Here is a 24,559-nt window from a genome sequence, read left to right as displayed (position 1 = left end):
AGAAGAAATTCAGTCTTGTCATCATTTAACTTGAGCATGTTGTTTGTCATCCATGATTTAATATCTGAAGTGCAGTTTTGGAGAGTGTGCGTCACCGCTTGGATTTCTGTAGGCTTGCATGCTTGTTGGAGTTGTGTGTCGTCTGCAAAAAGGTAGTGATTGACTGCGTGTTGCTTGATGACGGCAGAGAGAGGAGTGGTGTATAGTACAAATAAAACTGGGCCTAGAACTGATCCCTGGGGAACGCCGAAACAGAGAGGAGATGGAGGAGATGAGAGATTATTGACAGACACATACTGACTACGGCCCCGTAGATATGAACTAAACCGGTGAAGAGCGGTAGAGTGAACGCCAAAAACAGATTCGAGACGAGAGAGCAGAACAGAGTGATCGATCGTATCGAACGCAGCTGAGTTATCCAAGAGAAGCAGAACTGATAGGTAGAAGAAGATAGCTTTGTAAAGACTTTCATTTTCCAACCGAATGCTGTTCAACCGGCTAGATTATTGCGGCCAATTTGGTGGCATGTTAACAAGTATGTACATGATATAATCATACCTTTAAGGCTGTCCTTATAACATACGGTGACCACCCAAAATGCAACCCACCAAAATGCAAATAACTCCAATATTTGTTTTTAGCAAACGACTGCATATTTGATGTACATTGGCTTTAGATATATGGGAAGAAGAGTGCACAAAGTTTCAAGTTTGTTTATGTAATGGTCTGACTTTTACGCCTTTTCAAACATTTATTCCACACTTGGGGGTAAGTGGTTTGGCACCGAGTGGTTAGGCACACCAACACGATTTTAGCACGCCAGATTTTTACCTCGCAGTTTTTCTGAAGGACCTTGCATTTGAAAACTATTCTCAGACAAAATATGAGTTTAAACTGCAAGTACAGGGAGTCTGAAGGGTTCAAGTCGGATGAGATAGACTACTGTTGTGGCAATCTTCGAATTTGAAAATCATTTTTTTAAAAGAGTAAAACTCATAGTTCTTCTTCTTCTTCACTCATGGGCTGAAACTCCCACGTTCACTCACAAATTTGCACGAGTGGGTTTTTACGTGTATGACTGGTTTTTTTCCCCACCATTCTGGCAGCCATACGCCGCTTTCGGGGGAAGCATGCAGGGTATTTTTGTGTTTCTATAACCCACCAAACTCTGACATGGGTTACAGGATCTTTTCCGTGCGCACTTGGTCTTGTGCTTGCGTGTACACACAAAGGGTGATAAGGCACCAGCAGGTCTGCACATAAGTTGACCTGGGAGATCAGAAAAGTCTCCACCTTTAACCTACCAGGCGGCCGCGATTTGGACTCATGACCTTCCGAATAGGAGGCTGATGTCTTATCCACTAGAACACCGCGCCCGTCCAAACTCCTAGTAAAAACAACAACAACAAAAATTGCAAATCTGGGAGCAAAATGTAAACGGTTACAGTTTCAACTATCCTTCCCCTTTAAATCAGCATTTTTGGAAACCTAAACGAAAGAGTATTCAAGAACAACAGTCACGGATTAAAAACAAATGGCAACTATGCTTTTTGGAAATGCGCTTCAGACAAATGCCTTTGGTTTTTGCGCACGTTATGTTACTCACAGCAAAATGCAAGAATAAATGGGGACCATATGGGATGGGGCACATTGGGAGGGAGCAATTCGGGACATCACCATAAATATCTACCAAATATTTACAAATAGCTATCTTAGTAAGTGCATAACATGCTGTACCAATACACAATTTCTTGAAATAACTATGTCAGGATTATCGGCAGTCTCCCGGAGCATGTTTCACGCTATCCTGCGATCAGGACAAGCGACTGACTGTGATGTGTATGCTGTGCGGCGTGCGCTACATAAGAAACCTTTTTTTTTTTTTATTAAATATAATCACCTGAGCCACGAATGGCTTGCTGACAGCGGCTATCTTTTACACAACAAATTCTGAACTCTGATGAACTCATGACCCCTGATTTTTAAAAGCAAGGGGGTATCATATTGTGCGCATGGCATACGCATCCAAGTTTGCCGTTTGTCCCGATTGCGGGATACAGCCCGTCAGAGGCGTAGAGCGTACTCGAGATGTTTTGAAAAACCTGACTGCGGTACAGGTTTTTTTTACACCTCCGGACTGCAAAAGAATTATTTTCAAAAACCGTCTATTGCCTTGAAAGCTAAACTGGAATTTCTGATGTTAGTTGCCAGAAAGAAAGTTCACTAACAAGATCCAGACCGACACCACCCCCTCACCCCCCATCACCCTAAATAACACTAAGGAGTGAGGTGAGCTTAGATAACTAACTAATTAATCAATCAATAAATTCTCTGCTGAAATCCCCAACTTCGCGCATCGAAGCTATACAAAATATGACACTGCCAGGTTTCCATTCAGCCACACGCCACACCATTCTCAAGAGGGGATGTCTCAGGAAGAAAGATGTGACGCTCCAGATTCATATGTTTCAGAAGACAGCCCACCTGAGAAAAAGAAGAACACAATATAGAAATAATAACAACCACAAATACATTAAAGTTTTTCAAACAGTTCACTAATCCGACAAACTCAAGCTCGTTTCTGGTGCATTTGATAAAGCCAATTACGGTTCGATGCTAGACAACAGCAAAACCACCACCACATAACAACAACACAAGATTGTTTATGGTTGTTTACAGTCTCTTGAACACAGGAGTCAAGCGAGACCATATATAACAACAAGAAGCATAAAAAAGCACTTCAGTTTGAAACCCAGGTTCAATGTAGTAAATGATATTGCCTCAATGTTCCATCCATCCTCAGCACTTTCAAAACCAGTTTCTTCTAGGTCATACACACCTTTTCCTCGATTGATCTACAGTACATCAGATCACTATTGTTCTTTTTATGATTTGCACGAAGGGAATGATTAACATTTATTTATTTATTTATTATGGTGAGCTTATATAGCGCGAACCACAATTAACTGTGCTCTCCGCGCTTTACATACTAATTTCTGCCGTGTGAAATGGATTTTTTTACAGACAGACAGACAAACAAACATTTTTTACACACAATATATAACGCATTCACATCGACCAGCAAACCTCAAGCCTGTTAGGCGAAACTTTACCTTTCACGGCCTTTATTCCAAGTCACACGGGTATTTTGATGGACATTTTTATCTATGCCTATACAATTTTGCCAGGAAAGACCCTTTTGTCAATCGTGGGATCTTTAACGTGCACACCCAATATAGTGTACACGAAGGGACCTCGGTTTTTCGTCTCATCCGAAAGACTAGCACTTGAACCCACCACCTAGGTTAGGAAAGGGGGGAGAAAATAGCGGCCTGACCCAGAGTCGAACACGCAACCTCTCGATTCCGAGCGCAAGTGCGTTACCACTCGGCCACCCAGTCCACCCATTTCTGTCTTCGTCACATGTAACAAGCATTAAGCAAAAGCATAATATTCTACACATATTATAAGGTTGAAGGGGTCTATGTTGACCAAACGAAGGTGTATTCCCCATAGGCGTTTTCCCTGTGTACCGGGAATACAGTTGGATTTTCTGTAGAGAAGTATAATACCGTGCTATCTTGCGCCAAGCGCGTGACTACGGTTAGATAGGAGAATCTATTTAAAATCTTGAATTCGCGTGCGGCATCCAGTCAAGCAAAACATGCTTCGACGGTTTATCCAAAAGGATTTAGTTAAAGAAACATCTACACCCCCACCCCCAACAGCCTGGTATTATCTTTTCCTCGCTGGTACTCTCGTCCATTGAATCGCTTTCACTTTCACTCTCGTAAGCTTGAAATAACTCCATGGCGTCTAACGGAAGTATATTCCCTGTATACAGGAAATTAACATACAGGGAATACAGCCACTTTTGGTCGACATAGACCCCTTCTAAAGTGCTGCAGTAGTTACCTTTCCCTCCAAGCTGTTCATCCACTGTAGGGCTGACTGGGGTTCCCCCTTAGGAGAGTGAGTGACGAATCCTGGCTGATAAATTTCCTTTCATTTTCCATGAATGAAGAATACCAGCTGGGTTCTTTTATTCATGGACCTGTGTGCTGCAACACACACACACACAAATCAGCCACCAACTTGTAAAAGAAAGCAAGTGGCAATCTGAATGACAGAATACAGAATGATCAATCCACACAATCATACTTCAGCATTGAAAGTCCACAAAATGGGACACTGCTAGTACTTCTCATAATTGACTGAAACTTTACTCGTCAAACCAACCATTTGTTTTATCAACTGTACTCGCATGTGGCGAGTAGATTAACATTTCTACTCACCATTTATATGTTTTTTTACTCGCCATGGCGAGTAATTGAAAATACTCGCGACTTTCAGGCCTGTACTTGTGCATGAGATGTGTTTACCATCAATATGCCCAGACCATGCGCCCTTCTGTTGTGCTCAGAACTGTAAAGAGTTGCTTGATGGGGTGCTTGTTCATAAGTTAACAGTTCACAAGAGGGCACAAGCAAGAGCAAAAACACAGGTGCCTGATTCAAACTCATTCAAATGCAGAACCTTATTTTTGTATGAACAGAGTAAGACATGATTCTTACATAGCTGACCCTACCCCTGGCAGAAAAGTGCTTGAAATTGTCCATGTGGTACATTTGATGCGTATTTGTGATACATATACTGATATAGAGACAAGTAACAAGTGGACATTTCCTCTGACACATCTACCATTTGTACACCTGCACAAATCTCCTGCCATAGACTACAAAAGGAAAACATACAAATCAAAACAAACACAAATTTAACCTAATGTTTACCTTTCAGCAGCAGAAAAGGATGTGTTTTCTGTAGTGTCTCAGAGTAAAGCCACGGTGTCGGAGATGTAAAACTAGGCTGTAGGCAAGATCCAACATCTTTAGCTGCACACACAAAAAGAAGAACCAAGAAATCACATGACATAGATGACATTCCTCACTAGTACAAAACCACAACAACACTAGTCAACTACCAATGTAAGAATACAGATCTACATATGAAATCATAGTCCTGCGAGATTACCCTCTTAAAAAGTCAGATTTCTTTCATTCAGACACTACCGTGGGACCGAACTCCCCCCCCCCCTCTTTTTTTTGAGTTTTTCCTACATGTGTGTTGATGTTTCCATTAATTCCAAGCCCTGAAACTGTGAAATTGAGATCTTTATGTATGCAAACAGTCACAGGCTTAATAAGCTATTCAGAAACCAAGCAGAGTCTGCACAACGTTAATTCTGAGAAATAAACCCCCACCACCGGTTTCAAGGCCACTATACCAACTGAGCTATTGCTTGCCATGCCAACCTCCACCCCCATTTGAAACATGCACAACTAGTATACCCATACACATGTAATAATACTGCTTGCCTTCCTCCCCCACCCTCCAAATCAATAAACACTAAATGTATGCAATCAATAATCTTTTAGTTAGTAGTTGACTACCATCACTACTCTCTCCACACCCACCCACCCCCCTCCCTCTTGCACACCAGCGACACACCCCCACCGCCCAATCATTTCCATGATTCTCTCTGCCATATAGTTATCCTAAACACTAAGATCATGACACATTTTTTTCCCAATTAGGAACATTAAAAATTACTGTAAAAAAATGTACAAGCATGCACTCTCTGAGTCTGACAAGAGAGTGTGAGAAAAGTCAAGAAAGAAAGACATACTGTGACATAACTAAATCTTCTAATCTATTCCTGAGATTTACTCTTGACAGCTTAAAATGGAACCTCATGCACTTACTGTTCTGAATTGTAGAAATTGCTTGTAGTTATAGGAGCAAAGGCAGTTTTATTGGGTACCACCAGGTGTCACTCTGTCATCATCTGATCAAGAATTCAAGCAAATGGTTCAGCACTGAAACAGTAAATAGCAAGAAGAGTGTACAGAAAAATACACAAACTTTCTCATTAATTTGTATCTTTAACTTCACATTATTCATAAATAATGATACCTTACTTTGACAAAGTTTGAGTGGGATTAACATCATGCAGAAGTTAACTTGAAATAAAATAACTATAATATAAGTTACTCAATACTGCACTCAATGAGTCAATTGTCAGCAAAGGTGATAATCAATGCAAGGTAAAACCAAAGGATGTAACTCAGTCAGCAATTGCAAAAACTACATAATTCTAATCAAGCTGTCAGTTTCACTAGCTATCAGAATTCAAAACATGTTCTTGTTTTTGTTGTTGCTGTTGTTCATGACTACACCAATGTATCTCAGCATTTCTAGTTTCTAAACTATAGCCATTAAAACAACAAAAGAAGTGTCCCAATGTTTAAGGAAGAGCTGTTGCAATAAAGTCACAATTGTTTGCAGTTGCTGAGAAAAGCTAATAGTCCTTACAGTAAGTTGAGTAACAAATTATAAAAAAAAATGCTGTTAACACTCATAGTACAAGAGAGCAAACCACTGCAAAACTATAGTCATCTATCAATGTTATGCTTGCCATCCACCACCGACCCCAAACCTCTGAGTCTCCCATATTTTATGTACATCAGACTAGTATTCGTGTTAGTTCATTTCAGCTGTAACAGTGACAACACGTCTGCACACTACAGACCTGGAAGTGGAAATGTTAACACATGGAGTGCCAAATTTCAGGATACAATCTGTTGCAAAGTACAAACACTTGCAATCGGAGAGAACAGTGTTACTGTAAGTCTCAAACAGTATCCCCTCTTTTTGGGCTTCCGAGTGAAAGTGAAACTCAAATAATTTAGTCGCAAAGGCAAGGAATCAGAAGTAGTACAGTGGAACAACACTTTTAATATCCCCTGATTAAAGACTCCCTCCCTTTTGAGACCCTGTTAACTCAGATTTGTCTGTCCACAACCTCTCTATATTTACTCTCATCTCAGTCAAGACTTCCTCCTTTCAAGACCTGATTTTTTCAGATTTGTTTAGGTCCTAAAAGGGGGGGGGGGGTGTGTTCGATCGACTTTACAGGTACCGTGAAAGTGACCAAGTCCTCAAGGGCACGTATATATATTCCTGCTGCTCTGTTATCACCGATCATATTTTAGAAACGTTGCACTCTGTCGTCAACAAATGTAGGAATACAAATAGTATTACCTTCACCAGCTGTCTCCATGGGGTCGAAAGATCATCGGTTTGCCTCATTACTAAAACAAAAATTAAATTTTATTTTACTCGTCTTTCTGGTAAAACAAATACACCATCAATATAATCATTATAATAATGATCTTGCTTGTTTACAGATGGACAACAGCTGCTGCCAGGACTAGGTTACGCATAAAGAAAACAGTCAACACTTGGCTGGTGCTGCAACTTCTTTGATGTCTATATTAAAAATTAAAAAAAGACAGATACTAGCTCCATCAAGACCATATCCCCATCTTACTCACGCAGAACAGACAGCCATCTTCCGCCTTCGCACAGGACACTGCTGTCTGAAGGTACACCTCAAAACGACTGGGTGGCCGAGTGGTAACGCACTTGCGCTCGGAAGCGAGAGGTTGCGAGTTCGACTCTGGGTCAGGGCGTTAGCAATTTTCTGCCCCCTTTCCTAACCTAGGTGGTGGGTTCAAGTGCTAGTCTTTCGGATGAGACGAAAAACCGAGGTCCCTTCGTGTACACTACATTGGGGTGTGCACGTTAAAGATCCCACGATTGACAAAAGAGTTTTTTCCTGGCAAAATTGTATAGGCATAGATAACAATGTCCACCAAAATACCCGTGTGACTTGGAATAATAGGCCGTGAAAAGTAGGATATGCGCCGAAATGGCTGCGATCTGCTGGCCGATGTGAATGTGTGATGTATTGTGTAAAAAAAATTCCATCTCACACGGCATAAATAAATCCCAGCGCCTTGAATATGTGCGCGATATTAATTGCATAAAATGAAAAAAATGAAAAAAAATCGCTGCGCTTAGAATTGTACCCACGGAATACGCGCGATATAAGCCTCATATTGATTGATTGATTGAAAAAGATAGGTTTTGCACCTACAGCGTGCGACTGTGGCGAGGGTAGGAAGAAGAGACTCTGCAACACGTTCTGAGAGGGAGGCTTTTCCTTGCCACCCCTGTGCAACAAGACTTGGCCAGAGAGCCCACATCCAAATGCAAACACTGAACACTGAAGAAGAAGAAGAAGAAGAAGAAGAAGAAGAAGAAGAAGGTGCCCACACAGGGGAAGGGCATGAATCTACTTTAAGGGCAGAAAGGTTTACAGCAGTTTATAGAATTGTAGCAGATGACATTGTTGTGACAAAATTACCTTAAATGGAGAAAACGAACAAGCTACTTCACTTGAACAATTTATAAGGTTCCCTGTATTAAGTATCAAGAACATTTACAGATCACAAGACATTGTGTTTTCTTTTGTTTGCAATACAAATTTTTCATAATAAAAAGATATGCACTTGGCAATATCCTTAAAATGTAAAACTAGTACGTGTGACAATTTTGAATTGTTCAGAGATGGTTTTGCTTCAGTGGTAAATGTTTTAGCTTTGTTATAAGATTCCGTTACTGAAGCATACTTTAAAACCTTGACCTTCCAAGTCTTGAACAACATACCCTAACCTGTTAGCACCCTGGGCTGCGATCATTGTGTTGAGCTACTTAACAGAGGACTCCTTGGTTTTATTACATATACTTTGGTTAACTTTAATTATTTGATAAATAATTCTAATACAGCACAACTCCCCCAGCAAATGTAGAAATGTCGTCTGCATTTTTATTTTGTATACTGCATATTTTAAAAGGCTATTTTTGTGCACAGAACATGCATCTGCAGGGAGGTTTAGAGGGTGAAGTTAAGATCTATTATGGGGCATGCAGCACCACACCCATTTTGTGTGTGTGTATTTTGTGTTGACACATAAGACTCTGTCATTCCAGCAGAAACCTGTCTTCTTCTTCTTGTTGCCGCTGCACGTGGAAGCAGAAACCTGTGAGGATGCACATTTTATTGCAGTAACCAGCTGAAATTGTATGTACGTTGTTATGAAATTGACAAATGATCCCTGCTTTGCAATCCTGGGTTAATGATATTGCCAAAATTAAAACGTGGAGGAAAAAGTGAGTGTAAACCTATTCTTGTGGTGGTAGTGGTGGTGTGTGTATCTGGTTAGCGTGTGTGTGTGTGTGTTTGAGTGTGTGTTAAACAAACAACAACGACAAACAACACCAAACCTTAATTAAACAAACACAACAAAAACAAATTACAAAAAAACTGGCAAAAATCAGAATATCAACTGAGAAGAAAAAACAGTGGCTGAATGCAATACTTATTATAACTTAAAAAGTAAAAGTGTGCGTGTGATGTGTGCGTATGTTTGAGTGTTTTAAACAAACAACAACAACAAACCTAAATTAAACAAGCACACTAACAACAACAACAACAACAAGAAAACAAACATGGCAACATTCTGAATATTAACTGAGGAAAAAAAACAGTGCCTAAGTACGAGACTTATTATCAGGGAAACAACGGCAAAACTCACAATTTCGTATGGAATAAGGTAAAAGATGTAAATCGTGGTTTACAGAGAACATCAGTACTGAGTTCTGTCATGTTTTATTTTCTCCAGAGTGTGATGTCTGCAGAATGGTCGATACAAAAAGCAGTGTCTCCAGTAATGGCCATATGCTGCTTTGCACTATTTTTGCTTTGTGCACATATTTGAACCTTGTGGTGCTTTGATTCGGTTCTTAAAAGATATGACTCACACTCACATTTGTTTGTTTGTTTGTTTATTTGTTGCTTAACGTCCAGCCGACTACGCAGAGCCATATCAGGACGAGGAAGGGGGGGATGAAGGGGGCCACTTGTCAAGCGATTCCTGTTTACAAATGCACTAACCCATTACTTGTGTCCCAGCAGGCTTTAGTAAAACTAAATTAATACCTACTGGAAGATTACCAGTTTCCAGTATGTTAAAATAGGCTTAACCTATCTACTGCTGGACTTACATCAGAACACTAACAGATTAAACTATACATGAATCGCGAGACAAGCGGCAAGAGAAGAGATTTTTGGAAAAAATACAGGTGAATGAGCAAGAATGCAGAAAAAAGAAAAGAATTCATGAAGAAAAAGAGAGCATGACAGGAAAGAGGAACCAAAAATCTACCTAACAGCAAACTAGAAAGCTCCTGCGGTTCCACAAAAAAGGAGGGGCCTTTAATTTCATAACCGCAGTGCCCCACTGCGGGAACTCACACTCACATACAATCCTTGTTTTTGAATGTTTTAAAACATTGCTGCTTTCTGCTTTGAGGGGAGGAACAAAATGACTCTGAAGCCGGACTGCCGAGAGGAGGAAGGAGAGGGAAAAGAACACGCAGACATGAAAACACACACAACTCCCTGACAGATAAACTGCTTATGTTCCAAAATCAAGAATCTTTAAGCGCGCACGCACGCACGTGCACACACACACAAACACACACGCGCGCGCGCGCACACAGAGAGCCTGACTCTCCTCGTGGAAGTAAAGGTATACTCGAACTTGAAGGTAAGTATAAATGTTTGATACGAAATAAACCTGTGATAAAAGTCTTTTTATAAATCATCGGTACCAACAAAGTTGTCACAACGCGTAAAAGGACATACTGTAGTTTCAAATTAGTAACAATCTAAGCCATTTTAATCAGCACTGGTGTCCGGCAAGCACCAACAGATACAACAGCACGTGTATGCATCTTGAAGTAATAAGACCTTGAAGTAGGCCTAGAGTTTACACTATGCATTATGTAATGCTTTAATTCAGCTGCCTAACTGTGGAACTTTGCAAATGTGTGAGGACCGTTTCACAAAACAGACAATACACCCTCTCAGTTATTTACAAAAATCAGCCGGTTCCAGAATGTGCGTGTTCCTTTTCCGTCTCTACAAATTAATGTTATCTGAGGGAAAAACAATCATTGTCGCTTCCGCCCTCAGTTATAATTGCCTGCACATGATAGGAAATGCAACAGGTGTAGTCTTCCGCCTGATTTTTAGTCAAGATATTTCGACACAGAATGTTTCTTTCTTTTTTCTTTGTATGTTCACAAGCTCACATACAATCATTTGTGCAACACTGACAATAAGACCAGACCAGAGTTGTGATTGAAATGGGCAGTTTATTTAATAAAGCTCCAGAATGAATAAAAATACATGACAAAATAAGGTGGTCCCGCTGTACAAAGCCGGTTACCAAACACACACACACAAACACACAGACACACACCAACACACACAAACACTGCACTTACACACACACACACACACACACACACACACACACACACACACACACACACACACACACACACACACACACACACACACACACACACACACACAGTAACATTGTACAACTTACTGTCACAGTTCAAGCGGGAACACCAAACAAAACGTATCATCAAATAAACAACATTTTAAGTGGTCAAGCAGATGACCACAAACCACACTTGAAATCTTCACATTTTAACACTCTCTCCTGTATCCATAAAAGTCATTTATGCTGACTAGATAATGACATAATAAAATGACATTAATAAAACCATTCCCTTTTTCATTTTAAAGAAAAACAAGAAAATTAAAATAACGCAAAGAATGCTTAGTAAGGTTGGGTATCGATCTCAAATTTGTGCATAGCTAATTACAAGTAACCGGCATGGACTGGGGCTCGAATTGGCCTTTCTGTCAGGTAACTCGGCCTCTGAGTTGGTTTTATATTGTCTGATCCCCCTCCAGAAAAAAACAATACCATTTGCCCCGTGCCATTATAAGCTTCTGCGCCCACAAAAAATATTCGGGAATAAGAAAAGTTCTCATTTTAGGCACCCCACATGCAGCCTTAGCCTAATTGTCAGTCAATTACTTTACTGCAATCAACGTACAATGTGCAATTCTAAAGTACCATGTCATTATTATTTTGGAGATAGATTTGAACAAGTCCATTTTTGCAGACTGCGTATTGGTTTGAGTGATTTGAATTTTGATTTATGTTAGCGGCACCTTAAGGATTGCCCCAAATGTGAGTGCGGTTACCCAAGGGAGACTGTTGAGCACTATTTGTTGCATTGACCCTTGTGTAGAGATGTACGATTATTGTCAATTGATCACTGATTATAAGTTTATTGAAATATTATTGAAAGGCATCTCGCAATATTCCCGGAATGTCAATCAGACCATATTCATAACTGTACAATAATTTATTAAGACAAACAGGCATGTTCCGTACGCGAAATCTTTTTTCACACGTCAGTTGCGGGCTTTCAATCCCGAAGGCTATTTCCGAGTAGCTACGAACGTAAGCGGAAGTTCCGATGTGTTCGGATGCTTATCGATTTGAGTTGTCGTTCGTGTCTCGCTGACCCAGTACACGGTAGCGCTGGAATGAGTGCAATCCGAGCTACGAACTTAGAAATGATCGTCACTGCTGCAAGGTCAATGTGTGAATTAATAGGATAGAGCAAAAAGAATTGCACTCAGCACTCGCTCAATCCATGCTTGCAGAACATCATACAGACAGCAGTCTTTCTTTCCTCGCACCATTGGCGCCACCACAGGCATACTCAGCCTCGGACATTTTCCTCTCACTGATTGTCAATCATCGGTTTGGATCAACCAGCAGGTAAGTTATTGTTTTTAAAATCCAAGACATGACCATTGCAAACGTGGCCTTTGTAGAACTGAGCAAGATTCATCTGTTGTGTATGTCATGTGTGTGTTACTGAGTAACTGGGTGTGACTGTGAGTCACAGAGTGTGTGCTTGTTGTGTTCTTATTTTTTTTACTCAAGTTTAGAAAATGCTTGATCTTTAATCTATATGCACAGAATCAAATGTTGCTGTATCAGTGTATGAACTATGGTTGTAAAAGAATAAACAAAACAATTACTGAATTAGTGAGTGATTTGGCTCTGATAGTGAAGTTGAAATAGTACTTATTTCATTTTCAAGACATGTTAATAGTTATGTTAATATTGTTATGGTTTTTTTCAGGCCTCCCGAGAAACCAGAGGTGATGTGCATCATTCATACAGCTCCTGTCTTTCAGTTCCAACAGTTTACCTTTAAACATGGATACATGTACTGGAGAGGTATCAGGATGACTTGGCATGGTGCTTTACATCACAGACTACCCCTGAAGAGTAAGTTACACATTTATAAGGTATTGGTGATGGTAGTCTGTAGCTATAAACATGCATACTGATGTAGATCATTCAGCAGTCTTTTGTTCTTTGTAAATTGTATTACATTTACAAGTACTTTGTAGATGAAATTATTCATACATTTGAAGACTAGAATGAATACCCGCTTCGCCGGGTAGCCGGCTTCGCCGGGAAGAAGTACTTAGAGCCGTACGCCGGCTTCGCCGGGTCCGAACAATGGACCCGCCAAGCTTAGGTCCCTCCCAGATTCGTGGAATGGGAACAGCACGAATATGATTCAGTGGCCATAATGCCATTCCTGACCATATCGAGTCCCATCCTTGTCGACGAATGTAACCGTGTTAATCACCTTTGGAGGCGAACTCCACTCAAACAGGACTGAGCAAGTTATGGCTTCTCAAAGGAAGGCCAGTACATAAAATTACACAAAAGCCGCCAGACCACATCACAAACAGAACTGAACAATGCACAGGTGTTGCTTACATAGAGACACACACACTCACACACACACACACAAAAACACAGAGAAGCCGTATCTATAGAGAGATAGATGACAGTGTATTTTTCGCGTGGCTATAAATTGATTCGACCTTTGCACTTTTACGATGAGGATAATTTACGGGTCCAATTTACGTTCTGTACACTGCGTTGACCTTCTAAAAATAGTAACAGTAACAGAACGCCGGGAATATCCGAAGACGCTCAGCGCAGTGGACAGCGCAGTGACATTCTAAAAATAGTAGTAACTTACAACTGAACGGGAAAGCCACACGAAGGAAGGGAGATAAACGCCAAACACTGGAGAAGATAAGGAAGAGTTACTTATAATGGTGAAATGAACACAAAACCCAAAATCAGTTCAGCGCTGCGCGCTGAGAGCACGTGTTGAAATATCTCATCGATGATATTGTGTCCAGGGTGTAGCTGAATACGGTGTCCAAATTTGAAAAAGATCCACCGAGAACTTTGGCGTTGTGATGTGGTGTAGCGGCTATGGTGTGTCGGTATGGAGGCCCGGGTAGCTGAGATGGAACCAAAATAGCTGAGGTCGAACCAAAATCGGTTCAGCGCTGCGCGCTGAGAGCACGTGTTGAAATATCGACCAGGTTGTGTCCTGTACCGGGTCAACCTGAATATGCCCACCAAATTTGAAGCAGATCCATCGAGAACTTTGGCCGTGCATCGCGCACAGACAGATACACAGACACACAGACACACAGACACTAGTCGTATATATATATATATATAGATGCATAGTGATACTGTGCATGGTAATTCACTAATTGGTGTGATGTACTTTGTATACATAATGGTACAAATATCTTTATTTTCTCTCTCCTTCTCTCTTAAAGGTGGTCGTCTACATTTTGACTTTTTTCCAATAATCGTATGGTTAGATTTCGCTAAAAAGTTATTTCAGATGATGAATGAACCATGGGGCAAAAAGTTACAGAAAAAAACATATATGTAAAAAAAGTTTCTATTTTTTGGGAGCGTGACTCACGCTTCCAATGTTTACTTTTCTGTTTTCTGAGACCATGTGCTCTGCCTAAAAATATCGACCAATCAAATTATTCGCGGCGCATGCGCAAAGAGTCATTTATGGTCCAAAGATGTCTGCCATCTTGCGCCAGTTACGTAAAAAGCAAAATTGTGATCGATCAGGGCGGCATAGGTCTGAATGTGTACATTTGGGGGACCAGAAACAACCCTGAGATGCAGCGAAGTTGGAATCAGGCGCCAAATTCAACCGGCAAGTGGCAAAAACACTATGATGCTCATTGGAAGTTACGTCGGGGGTGTGCTCAAAGTACTTTTGGCAAAATCGCAAGCAGGACAAAGCCCTGGGAGTTTTTCCTGTGGAAGAGCATGCTGAAACGGAATGTAAGTATAATTGTTGACATTACACCCAACCTTTACTTTGATCTTCCATTAACTTTACTTGTATATTTGAATTCAAACCTAGTTATTACGTTTCACAGTTCTGAAACAAAGCTTGTACGTACATGATTACCATTTCACTGTAGGCTGAAAGGGCGCGTCCGAACATTTCATACTCAAAGGCGGTTTGAAATCTTAAACCGGGCTTACTTTTAGATTTGGTTTTTACATTATGTATTCCTCCACACTTTTTCCTTTTCTCAGCTAGTGTCGTGTCGTGGTGTGTGTCGTGGGAAAGGGAGGGGGGAGTTGCATTTTCAGTGGCCGATTCTACTTCGGACAGATCATAGATCTATACAGACGGTATCGCTAAATCGTCATCTATGGACAGATCAAGCTCATCCAGATGAATAGAACTAAAATGTAACATTTTTTTTAGAATCTTATAGATCTGTTCTTAGTTTTTACGGTATGGCTTCAGCTACATTCAATCTGCGTGTGCCTTACACGAACGACTGTTGAAAAAAAAAATTCTCTTCAGAGATTCATGATACTATTCAGTTTTAACCACCACGTTTTTACATTGTGTGATTAAATGATAAGGTGACGTGCATCTTCACGCAGTCGCGCGCGCGCGTGTGTGTGTGTGTGTGTGTGTGTAAGGGGGGGGGATATGTCTGTCTGTGCCCTCTGACTTCAACATAAATTGTGTGTATTCAACAGTAACGTTGCACATTGCAGATCTGTGCGCCAGGAATGTGGACAAGGAAGCCGCAGTTTGAGCAAGCAACGGTAAGCTATTTTATTCGAAAGCTGTTTTATTCGATTACAGCGAGTCCGTTTGTAAGCAAGCTTTTATGATGTTCCTGTACACAACCTTCATCGATGCTACAGGGATACTGTTTCAAGTTTTTAACATTGAAACTGTGTGTGTGTGTGTGTGTGTATACGTGTACGTGTGTGTGTGTGTGGGTGGGAGAGAGAGAGAAAGACAGAGAGAGAGAGAGAGAGAGAGAGAAAGAGAGACTGTCTGTGTGTGTGTGTGTGTGTGTGTGTGTGTGTGTGTGTGTGTGTGTGTGTGTGTGTGTGTGTGTGTGTGTGTTCGCTCTGAAAAAACGAGAACACGCAAAAATAAACATCGTATTTGGTCAAGGTATCAGAAATATTTAGTATAATAGCTAATAGTGAAGCGTAACATTTTTTTTCTCATAGCCTTTATTCATCAAGCTGACAGTGACAAAATAATAAGGGAACACAGACAAATTAAATAACATATCCACAATTACTACAACAACAAATGCAAGCGGACCAATAGTTGCAACAAACTTCAGGCTAAATAATATCAAAAAGAAAGGACCAGGGGAAAAAGAGAGATCACACGTATCTAAGAAAACAGCGGTAACCATTTGTATGTCCGAATGTATCATTAAAACCACGATATCCACATCTTGCCTGTTCTTAGTGTCATGCAATCATGAGTAGCAAGTGGTGTAAAAATTGAGAGACACAGAAAGGCACAGTCGTTCCCATGAAAGCTTTTGGCTCACCATCTCAGATTTAGACAAGATTGTACATGAACAAAGACTTAGATTCGACAACCTGGCTGCTTCATGCGCAAAGTGATAATTTATTTTGATGTGTTATCATCACAGATTCCTGCTTGAGTTCGTTCACAAATCAGTCAATAAAAAACAATCACAAACTGCACCCAGGCTGATTAGTTGATGTGTTTAGCGATGGTCTTTTCAGGCCTGGTCTGTTCTGAGACTGTAAATCGAATAGTTTACTCGGGAAGGACTGAACCTTTCACATCAATATTCAACAAAAAACCAACAAAACGTCTGAATAGCACATACGAGAAGGGGGGGAAAATTAATTTGTGTGCTTTTGTTATCAGGGGAAGGAACCATCTAATCCGAGCAAAATTACCTCCCTTGATTTGTCTTACGTGATACATGTGCAAAGTGATTAAAAAGTGCATCAGTCACAAACAAATACAACTATTTAGCAGGATCAATTAGTACACTTGATGCATATATGAATGTTGATCTATTCAGAATAATAAATAATGTCCCGGCTGATACTCCCTGCTAAATTATTAGCAGATTATCCTCGATATTTGTGTTCCCTATGCACAGCGTTTGTTTTTCGGTTGTTGTTTTGGTTCATGTAACGTTTCAGGCGTATTCTCAAGACATTTAGAGAACTGTTATGGAAGCCTGAAGATCAAAGACAAAAATGTATTTACTGTAAAATGCAAAAAAAAGAAAACGGGTTTTCCAATAGCTCCTGCCATTCTGATTGTGGACTTTAGCATGCATAGCCGTGTCAGAAGACAACAAATATACATGCAGCCCGATTACTTGAAATGTGGCATCGGTATCAAGTGTGTGTGTGTGTGTGTGTGTGTGTGTGTGTGTGTGTGTGTGTGTGTGTGTGTGTGTGTGTGTGTTTTGATGCAGCTGCAGAAGTAAAGAAGCTAATGTCTTACAATATTTTCAGAAATGATCGCTCTATGTTTTACTACAGAACTGAAGGAGCAATGGTTGAGAGTGAGGGGGTAGGTATGCAATATACAAGTGGGTAGATTTGTGAACCATCTGCGTGCCCGCTAGGTGGAAGGCGTCCATGGCATCCATGTAAGAATACATCGCTGCTCTGCCGATTCAGGATGAAGTCATAAGTGTCCAAGCCATTGTCCTGCAAGAAAAAACACGTCATTTTTAGTCCATATATGCATTTCCGTGACTAAGCTTTGGTTTAATCATCGCCCTGATAATGATGACCTAGAAGCAATAGATTTGTTATCAAAAACAATTGAAAAAAAAAAGGAAATTAATTCTTTCCTTCTCCTTGTATTTATCAATGTGTTTATTCTTTTCTTCTTTTTATATTTAGTCAAGTTTTGACTAAATATTTTAACGTAGAGGGGGGAATCGAGACGAGGGTCGTGGTGTATGTGTGTGTGTGTGTGTGTGTGTGTGTGTGTGTGTGTGTGTGTGTGTGTGTGTGTGTCTGTCTGTGTGTGTGTGTAGAGCGATTCAGACTAAACTACTGGACCGATCTTTATGAAATTTGACATGAGAGTTCCTGGGTATGAAATCCCCGAACGTTTTTTTCATTTTTTTGATAAATGTCTTTGATGACGTCATATCCGGCTTTTCGTGAAAGTTGAGGCGGCACTGTCACGCCCTCATTTTTCAACCAAATTGGTTGAAATTTTGGTCAAGTAATCTTCGACGAAGCCCGGGGTTCGGTATTGCATTTCAGCGTGGTGGCTTAAAAAATAATTAATGACTTTGGTCATTAAAAATCGGAAAATTTAAAAAAAAAAAAAATTTATAAAACGATCCAAATTTACGTTTATTTTATTCTCCATCATTTGCTAATTCCAAAAACATATAAATATGTTATATTCGAATTAAAAACAAGCTCTGAAAATTAAATATATAAAAATTATTATCAAAATTAAATTGTCCAAATCAATTTAAAAACACTTTCATCTTATTCTTTGTCGGTTCCTGATTCCAAAAACATATAGATATGATATGTTTGGATTAAAAACACGCTCAGAAAGTTAAAACAAAGAGAGGTACAGAAAAGCGTGCTATCCTTCTTAGCGCAACTACTACCCCGCTCTTCTTGTCAATTTCACTGCCTTAGCCATGAGCGGTGGCCTCACGATGCTACGAGTAAAATGGCATTGCGTTCAGTTTCATTCTGTGAGTTCGACAGCTACTTGACTAAATATTGTATTTTCGCCTTACGCGACTTGTTTTTTCTTGGGTGGGAAGGGGGGGTGGTGGTGGTGGAGGTGGGAATGGTGGAGGTGGGAAGGGGGGGGGGGTGGTGGAGGTTGGGAGGGGGGGTGGGGTGGTGGTGGAGGTTGGGAGGGGGTGTGTGTGTGTTGTAATTAGTTGTTTTCAAACACTTCGGACAGATACTGATGCGCCGGAGACATAGCAAAATGTTTCGGGGATGCATAATCTTGCGATCAGATGTGCAAGATGGTGATTGTTCTACACTACTCGTCATAAAAAACTTTTACAGATGCGTTTGAGGGCAGATCTTTATGATGAGGCCGTTTATCGTAAAACCAATTATATGACTGGAAAGGCCTTTTATGCCCCTAACTTATTCAGAAAACAGATTGAGTTTACATGACGTAGTGTCGATACAGTGAAGCCTACAACACAAACACACCCCAAAATCAAATTCGCAAAATCAAGGTTCCCGCGTTAAAATTGACAACGAATCAGAACTGCTAAAACAAAACATGTTTAGCATGTTCTTAGACAAAACAATCAAATTTGCATCCAAATCAGTAAGTTTTGTTCACATATCTTGTCTAACATGGACGCTATGGCATGCTGAGCGGTGTAGGTGTCAATCCTCTCAGCAAGCATAAAAGGCAGTTTTTAAAGCCGCATTAGCGGGTAATGAGACAAAAAAATTGTACAAATCACGGTAAACATTTTTACAAATCACGTTTTTGCGCCCGATATTTTCTTGTCAACTCCAAAGTCAAGGGACGAATACGAAATCCCTTGACTTTTGGGGTAGCGCGACTCTGTTACTGTTAATTTTAAGATTTTTATTTTTTATTTTTATTTTCATTACTCGGAGGTCCCATCGTTGGGAAATTCCGGTCGCTTCCTCCCAGTGGAAAGCTAGCAGTGACAGAGTCGCACTACCCCAAAGTCAAGGGATCTATTAGTCCCCTTTCGCCGTTATCCCAATTCGCCCCCATCCCATTTTGGCGACATTTCTAAGGCCAAGTGTCATTTTACCACCATATCATGTACCATTAGCTCCACATCCCATTTTGGCGCAATCCCGTTTCGCCGTTAGCCCATTTCGCCCCCATCCCATTTTCGCGACATTTTACAGGCCAAGTGTCATTTTACCACCATATCATGTACCATTAGCTCCACATCCCCTTTTGGCGCAATCCCGTTTCGCCGTTATCCCATTTTGCCCCCATCCCATTTTCGCGACATTTCACAGGCCAAGTGTCATTTTACCACCGTGTCATACCACTAGCGCCACATTCCATTTTGTCGCCATGCCGTCATCCCATTTCGCCGCCATCCCTATTTCGTGACATTTTGGATTGTGGCAAAAATGGGATTTGGCGTAAACGGAATGTCTTCCTTTTTTTATAAGGGGCTTATTGTCCGTCAGGTCTTAATTGCCTATATTGGACATGAATTGGTTTATACGATTCGAGTTTTTACGCCCTCACGGCTTTTGATGTATGCGTGTTTAGGTGGTATCAGCCATCTGCACTTATGGTAGAATGACCAAGATCTTTAACGTGCCATTGTGGTGACACGGGGGTGGGAGATGGATACCGTCTCTGGGTCTGCACATAAAGTTGACCCGTGTCCGTCCCGGCCCGGATTCGAACCAGCGACCTTTCGATCACAAGTCTAGTGCTCTACCACCTGAGCTACCCGGGCCCCATGTCTTCCTAGTTGAATAACGCAGTATAGTAGTATAGTGAGGCTTGGCAAGAAGAATAAATAAAAAATGGGATGGCGGCCAAATGGGATGGTGTCAAAATGGGATGTCGCGCTATTGTTATGACACGGTAGTAAAATGACGCTTGGCTTGTGAAATGTCGCGACAATGGGATGGGGGCAAAATGGAATGCGGTGAAACGGCATGGCGGCCAAATGGGATATGGTGTCAAAATGGGATGTCGCGCTATTGTTATGACATGTTTGTAAAACGACGCTTGACTTGTGAAATGTCGCAAAAATGGGATGGGGCAAAAAATGGGACGGTGGCAAAATGGGATTGCACCAACATGGGATGTGGAACTAAAACCACCCCCACCACTCAGCGTCGAGGCTCTAAACAAGAAAAATTAATAAAAATAAAAGGCATGCATTACTTTGTGGAATGCGATATTTTTACATTTTTACAAATCGCGGTTTTAGGTTCGACGTGATTTGTAAAATGTTTTTACATTTTTACAAACCACGGGTTAACAGTAACTCGCTAACGCGTTGCCTTCAAACTTTCGGAGAGTTGTGCTAACACATGTTGTAAAGTACTTTCGGAATTTCAAGTAATTTGAGACATTAGGTCTGCTGTTATTTGTCATGTCAGAAACAGCTGAATCATTGAACAAATTTTATTTGTTGAAATCTTCAAGAACAATGACAGATGCGCCACATACTCAAATTTCATGTACATATTTTATCAGACATGGGTGGTATGAGGATTTCAACGCGAAAGTAGTTTTTTTAAGAAGTTGACTCATTCAGAGCGCTGAGCGCAAATGTCGGCCTACGCATAGCAAAGCTCACTGCCAACACGCTTAACTGATCAATGGCTCTTGAAAAAGCATTTTCCAAAAATGTGTGTGTGCGTTTAAACAAGTGCACTTTGAACAGCCATTGGTGAAACTGTATTAAATTTAAGGGTAAATTGAAGCTTTCATTTTTCTAAATGCATGCTAATTCTAAAAAAAATTCTGTTCAATCGGACAGGGTACATCTTTATTTTTAAAACTCTTTCTGGGATGTCGCATAACAGCAGAACTAATACCTCACATGACTTGAGATTTCGTGTGTACTTTACGACATGTGTTAACACAAATCTCCGAAAGTTTGAAGGCAATGCGTTTGCGAGTTACTCAAATGTACCATTCTTTGTCTTATTACCCGCTAAAATGGCTTCAAAACTGCCTTTTATGCCTGCTGAGAGTATTGACACCTACACCGCTCAGCATGCCATAGCGTCCATGTTAGACAAGATATGTGAACAACACATACTGATTTGGATGCAGATTTGATTGTGTGAGCAAGAGTGACCCTGTTTTTTTATTTTTTTTATTATCTCAAATTGAAGAACAACTCATTTTTTGCTCACATAAATTGGTTTGTTTCAGCTGTTGTGCCTAGCAGTGTTGTTTTGCCAATTTGAAGAAGACTGGGTGACAGGTGACCCCCCAAAAATGCAACCCTCAAAAATGCTAATAACTTCTACATCTGTTGACCGAATCACTTTATATTTGGGTGACATAAACTTCAGCTACCGTGACACTTTCACAAAGGGGCAATTTTGTAGATGAAATGGTCAGACTTTTGTGCTATTTCAAAAAAAAAAGTTGCCAAGATGTGGAAGGGTCATGCATAGGCTTAAGTTTATGTCCCCCAAATATAAAGTGATTTGGTCAACAGATGTAGAAGTTATTAACATTTTTGAGGGTTGCATTTTTTTAAGGTCAACCTGTATTTGCCAAAAAATCAGCCTGACTGGGCCATTTCTACTTTAGTATTACGAAGTGAATTTCCAGGATGTTGTTATAACATTTAAAGATTAATAACTGAAACAGGACACATTTCTAAAGATTTCATATAACGATTATCCGCCCTATCCTGACACGCCCATCACTTTTCAAGTTGTTGTTTTTTCATCATAATTTTAATGCATAATTACGGCACATCATAGTCGAGTCATGCACAACTTATGGCGATTAACAGCAGTGTGCTAACAGTTTTGAAACTGTTTCAGATTTTTAAGTACTATTTTTGTAATTACAGGTCTTTGACGGGTGGTTATCAACCTCCCTTCACCTATCTTGGTAGTGGTGACAAACACACCTGGAAGGACATGTGGCTGCACTTGAAGTAGGCTCCTCTGGGAAGGATCCTCTGCAGGCCATGCCCAAAACCGGGGATGGGAGCGAGCCGCTCAGCAATGGACAGGACCAGCTAGCTCCCCCGCGGTCATCTCGTTAATCATGTTCTGACCAACACAGTTAAAAGTCCTATTGTCATGAAATAATGTGATGCATTCAAATTTTTATCCATTTTATCTGTTTTAGTAGATGTAGTATTATGAAACCAGCGGCATATAGATATAATTATAAGCCATGCGCACTTGACCGGCATTCATGAAACTTTGTGGAATTATCATCCCATATCTCAGGCCAATGTACACCAAATTTGAAGTAAGTTGCATAAGCAATTCATGAGTTATCAGCATTTTAATGGGTGGCATGGTTTTTTTTTTTCTTGTTTTTTTTTTTTTTTTTTTTGGGGGGGGGGGTACTTTGTACATGTTTGTGTGTGTGTGCTTTATGCATTCAGATGTATACATATGTAAGAGTGTATGCATTAAATAAGTTGGTATATAATTAAAATTCTGTTGTTAATAAATTGTGTCTCGACTGATTGATGGGATTGTCGATTTTGTAAGTATCCTTTTAAACAGCAAACAGAAGTATAGTGTGTCACCACCGCCCCCCCCCCCCTCTCTCTCTCTCTCTCTGTCTGTCTCTCTGTCTCTCTCTCTCTCTTTCTCTCTCTTTCTCTCTCTCTCTCTCTCTCTCTCTCTCTCTCTCATATGCACACACACGCATTTACAATATACAGCCCATACTTGAATAACTGAGATCAACATAAGCACTCAAGCAATAACAGAGAGAAGAAATCTTCAAACCATTACATTTGTAACTACACAAACTCACTGTAAGACTAAGAGACTGGATCTTTCTTCCCGATAACTCTTGGCGGCAGCTTCTTGAGTTGCTGTCCGCATGCGGACTGTCCTTGATTCCTGACAAACAATGTAACACTGCCGCACCTGCTGGCCCTGCCCTGCCTCTTCTGACCGGTGGAGACGATGTTTAGCTCAGAGTTGAGACATGAGATAAGCGTACTTTGTTCGACCTGAGTATCGAAATGGACAGCTTTTGCAGAAAAAAAGAAACAACAAAACAAAACTGTTAAAAGACATGGACAAACGGTTATACTTGACGGACATGAATCATAACTGAATAAAATACGTGGCTTATACCTACCATGCAATACAGTACAGTGTTAGTTTATTTATGCCATAAGGGGCAAATGTATAATGAGTTACACGTTTGGCATTTTTAAGAACTATAAATGCATACATGAATCGTCTAAAACATGATCAGGTATAAGAAAACATGATCAGGTATAAGAAAACAAACACGTACAGATACTCCGATTCACTCAATCACTCGTACTACCACGTGAATGTCACACACACACACACACACTGACACACGCATCTACGTACACACACATGCACACACACACACACGCACAAACACACACATCTACAGACATACGCACGCACATTTTACACATACACACAAACACGCACATTTTACACACATACGGCACACACATATAGACCTAAGAAATGCAAAAATAAAAACCAGCTGCATTCTAAGATTCGACCGGAGAATCTAGATCTCTGATTCAACTGATTCAGTTAGATCTGTAGTTGTTAGTCAGTCTTGCAGGAAAATCAATGGCGATTCTGACATCGATGTTGCGGGTAGTAGTCTACCGGCGTAAACTCATTATAAATGAAAGCACACAAATCAAGGACTCTTGTTGGAAAATACCTTTTTTTTTTTATTCCGATCCTTATTTTGTAGTCGAAATGTTTTGTGTGTGCAGAAATACACATTTAGATCGATTGCAAGCGTTTTAGATTTCATTGTCAGTGTACGTGTGCCACCG

At 40.4% G+C, this 24,559-nt stretch overlaps 2 long non-coding RNA genes across 2 annotated transcripts; one reads left to right on the top strand and one right to left on the bottom strand.

Annotated features, from left to right (window-relative positions):
• Positions 1–2,330: 2,330 nt before the first annotated feature.
• LOC138956565 (uncharacterized) lies at positions 2,331–5,018 on the bottom strand. Its single transcript, XR_011452701.1, has 3 exons — positions 4,791–5,018; positions 3,916–4,061; positions 2,331–2,484 (listed from the first exon to the last, which is right to left on the bottom strand). It is a non-coding gene; the product is annotated as an uncharacterized lncRNA (long non-coding RNA).
• A 9,492-nt stretch (positions 5,019–14,510) lies between these two features.
• On the top strand, positions 14,511–22,740 carry LOC138956566 (uncharacterized). Its single transcript, XR_011452702.1, has 3 exons — positions 14,511–15,047; positions 15,786–15,836; positions 22,601–22,740. It is a non-coding gene; the product is annotated as an uncharacterized lncRNA (long non-coding RNA).
• The last annotated feature ends 1,819 nt before the right edge of the window (positions 22,741–24,559 follow it).

Source organism: Littorina saxatilis, unplaced genomic scaffold (genome assembly GCF_037325665.1).
Source record: "Littorina saxatilis isolate snail1 unplaced genomic scaffold, US_GU_Lsax_2.0 scaffold_407, whole genome shotgun sequence".
Classification (NCBI taxonomy): domain Eukaryota; kingdom Metazoa; phylum Mollusca; class Gastropoda; order Littorinimorpha; family Littorinidae; genus Littorina; species Littorina saxatilis.
The sequence above is the reverse complement of the archived record's forward strand: the minus strand, read 5'-3'. Positions and strand labels throughout refer to the sequence as shown.